Here is a 4,456-nt window from a genome sequence, read left to right on the forward strand (position 1 = left end):
ACTTACTTTGAAATGGCTAAACATTTGATAGAACTTCTAAAAAAATAAAGCAAACCCTTGTTCAAAGTTTTTTTTAATAGCATGCTAACTTTTAGGATCATTTGGAACCCTTAAAATTTTGGAGTAGAAATTGACCTTGATCAAAGGACTCTGGCTAAGATCACGATGAGCCAAGATTTAGCTAAGGGGTAATAAATTGCAGCATGCTCTCGCCTTGTGGGTGTGAGTGCATGCGATGCTGCTTATCTTCAGAGTGAACATGTGACAACACAGACATGATTTAGTGTGACAGCATGTGATAGAAGGGGTCCTGGGATATCCCACAAACACAACTCCATGAACTATACATATAACCACAGGAATGTATGGATTTGATGTGAAATGCACCCAAAAAATTGCTTATTTACTGTCATCCTAACATGAACCAAATTTTATTGAGTCGCCTGGCTTTAAAGGCCACATATGAATATATGTTAAAAAGTAAAATGTACACAAAGTGCAGCTTATTAGAAGTCTGTTGAGTGACAGTGCTACTACTGGTGGTTGGTGGAAGAACTGATGAGTTCACAACTCTGATAAAGAAGCTGAGTCTGGTGGTTGTTGTATTGATAGTCTTTAACCTGATGGAAATGGTACTAAAAAAAACAATATGTGTTGCCTGTATGTTTACAGTCAATGCTACAAGCCAGGTTAAGTCATTTTAGAGAAGACATTATTTTTTTATCTTAATACTAATAACATTTTATCAGCCAAAATAATTAAAAGAATACAAAAAAGAAAAACGTGATTGTCTCAGGATATCTTATTCTTTTTTTTGCATTTGTGGCAAAAAAAGTATTCAAAGTACCTGATTCACAAACAATATAGTTTTTTTTTTAATTGTGTCACCCTTTTCCTAAATGATCCCCTCTTTATGTGTCGAGTAAATTAAAATTTATTTTAAATTTAGAAAGCAAATATTGCCTTCTTCATTTTTTACAGATTTATATGTTCAGAGGGCTGCACGGTGGCGCAGTGGTTAGCGCTCTTGCCTCACAGCGAGAAAGCCCTGGTTCGAATCCCGGCTGGGACCTTTCTGTGTGGAGTTTGCATGTTCTCCCCGTGCATGCGTGGGTTTTCACCGGTGACTCTGGCTTCCTCCCACCGTCCAAAAACATGCTTCATAGGTGAATTGGTGACAGGTGTGAATGTGAGAGTGAATGTGTGTGTGATTGAGGCCCTGCGACAGACTGGCGACCTGTCCAGGGTGTACCCTGCCTTCGCCCTTCAGTAGCCGGGATAGGCTCCGGCACCCCTGCGACCCCGAAAGGGAAGAAGCGGACAAGAAGATGGATGGATGGATGGATTTAGTTCAGACTGTTTAACCAGCACTGGCTGCTTTAGTATCAGATGAGGGAGAAAAAATGGATCACAATTTGAACAGCAGAGATCAAATAACAAAGAGATTTTCTTTATGAAGTGATGAGATGGGGAAAAATGTGACAAGAAGTTCTGAACAATAGCAGTTTACCACAATGAGTAGCAACCATAGACCGTCTAACAAGCAGCAACATCAATAGTGGCAACTGTAGTGATGAACTCAAAAGCAGGTATGTTAGCTATTTAGGCTAATTTATGCTTTTTTTGTTTTTTAGGCTATTTTTGAGTTTTGCTGATATTTCAGGTGCATGCTAGCTATTTTGGCAAATTTAGGCTTGTTAGTTATTTGCATAGACTGTATATAAAACAACTGGACAAAGCAAGCCCCCCTACTTCCATGTTCCATATAGGAAGTACCATTGGGTTGCAAAAAGGCCAAAGTCTTTTGGACAGAAGTTGGGAATCATATTGGAAACATAACAAAGGAAACTGTAACATTTTTAGATAAAGAAACTATTTTGGGTTACCCTACTAACAAAGTAGACAAAGATTTTATTTTTATAACACAGTTGTTTTTATTATTGGCCAAATTCCATATTCATAAGGCCAAGTGGTCAAACTCCAAACCCAGATTCCAACATTTCTTGAATGAAATTAACCAGTATAGTCATGACATTAAACAAATTCAAAACAAAAAGGCAATTAAAACTAATTTGATTTTTGAAAAATTTGATGTATATCTGTAACGAAGAGGCTGAGACGTTTGGATCCATGTGCAGACGGTTTAATTTCACTGAACAAGGGCAAGACATAGTCGGCGTCAAAGGGCAGGCAAGGGTCAAAATCTCAGAGGCAAGGCAGGAAAAAGTATTAACAGGCGTGGGTCAAAAACACAGAGACTAGGGAACTAGGAGAATTGCTCAGACTGACTGTAAACAGGATCAAGACTTCACAATGAACTGTGGCCTGGAGTGAGTATATATGCTGGTGAGTCTGATGATGATGATGAGCAGCTGTGCAAGGAGAAGGCTGGAGCAAAGGCTGATGGGAGTTGGAGTGAAGGAGAGAGGCTGGTTAAAACTCAGGAGATGGCTCCCTCTGGTGGTCTGCAGAGGACATGGCTGAGTGAGTCCTGACAATAACGAACCCCAAGGTTTTTTTTTTTATGTTTCTTTTTCTCATACAGTATATGTTTATGATTTTTGCTTGCTTGCTTTTCTGTAATATGTACTCATTTTAATTTCCCCTGAGACATTCATTTTGTTGTTGTACTATCTTGTTTGTTTGCTAATAAAGTTATTAAAAAAAAAAGGCCAAAGTCCCATTGACTTACATAGGGAAACAGACAGTTATTTCTCAGTCATTTTATATCTCAGAATAATCATTCTTCCCCTGCTGCTTTCTGCTTAACTTCTTTTTTCGGTAACACTTTATAATAAGATTCCTTAACAAGCTTTGTTAACACATTAATAAGCATTATTAACATTCTTATAAGGTATTAGTAAGACATTTATCGGTGTAATAAGCCTAATAAGGCTTATTAAATTCCTAAGTTAACACATTTACAAGCATTATTAATGTGTTAATATGATGCTTATTGTTACATTTATTACCATTGTATACGTGGAACAAATAAGTGTTAACAAGCTTAATAAGAATCTTTAACTTGTTAACAGATTAGTAAGCCTTATTAATGTGTACGGTTCTTGTAAGACATTTAATAGCATTATAGATGTCTCACACTGACTTATGTGTTAATAAGCTTAATTAGAACCTTTAATAAACTAAATGATTAATTTACTGCAATAATAATGTGTTAAATGCTAGTAAAATATTTATTAGCATTATAGGTGTCTGGTAAATACCTGATAGTGTTAATGAGAATATTGACTACTCAGTCAGACCATTGTCTACTAAGATCATATTAGTAAACTGGTAGTAAGCGTTATAAATGTGTTAATAAACCTTGTTAACCATTTATTGACTGTTTTGCAGCACCCTATCTTAAGTGTGATCAAATCCATATTAGTAAACTGGTAGTAAGCTTAATAAATGTATTAATAAACTCTGTTAGCCAGATAGTTTTTTTTTTTAATTTTTTTTTTGAAGCAGCCTTCCAAGGACACGTGAGGGTGTTTAATGCACGCGATTGTTTTGTGTGTGTATGTGCTCGTGTGCCCGGGTGTGTGTGTGTGTGTTGATTATTTTCGTCTCTACAGTCTGTTTAGACACGAAAAAATGATCGCAATTGTCAATGGCGGCGTTTTATTGTGAAAAATTGGTCATATTTTGAAAATAAACCGGATTTTCACATGTATGTTGATGTAACTTCCTGCCAAAAATTGACCCGGATCACTCGCGGCTCGCGCACAAAATAGACCAGACGTCGAAACGATCCGCTGCCTGGCGCGGGCCCTACACAGAGGACCGGGCCGCTCCACGTCTGGAGTGGACCACGCCAGGTCAACATGGGCATCGAATGAAAGCTTCCTCCGCTCCGTGCCCAGTGTGAACCCGCCGTCAGAATAGCTGTGTTTGAGATCATGCAGGCGGACGCGGCGCTGCACAGAAGATCGCCTAGATTGCGGTGCATGTTGGGTATTTTGGACTCTTACGTTACTTGTCAATCATCATGAAAATATCGCGGGAAAGCGCCCACCCAGGCGGGTGCTGCTGCAAATCTGGCGCCGCACTGACTTCAAGCCGTCTATATGACTACAAAGCAATGCATTGTGGGTAACGGTGTTCTATTAGTTCTTGTACTTCGACTTGATTCTGATCAGAAATAACGCGCTAAATAAAGGAAATCTGCATATTTTGTAACTCTTACTGGAAAATAGTGAATCACTGATGTAAAAATGAGGAGTATTTTGGTGGTTTTATGTGTTATTGTTGTCTTTAAAAGTTTGTTTTTTTAAAAGTTGTTTGTAAACATCAGTTTAGAGTCAGAGTTCAGAAAGTTTTTCTCACTTGTTGAAAATGTTATTTAAAACTTGAAAGTGATTTTATAAAATCTTTAAACATTTGTAGATGTTTTTATTGTTACAGAATGTTTATAAATATTTCTGTTTCAATTGTATATAAAAAAGTTTCATTT

Source organism: Oryzias melastigma, linkage group LG19 (genome assembly GCF_002922805.2).
Source record: "Oryzias melastigma strain HK-1 linkage group LG19, ASM292280v2, whole genome shotgun sequence".
Taxonomy (NCBI): Eukaryota; Metazoa; Chordata; class Actinopteri; order Beloniformes; family Adrianichthyidae; genus Oryzias; species Oryzias melastigma.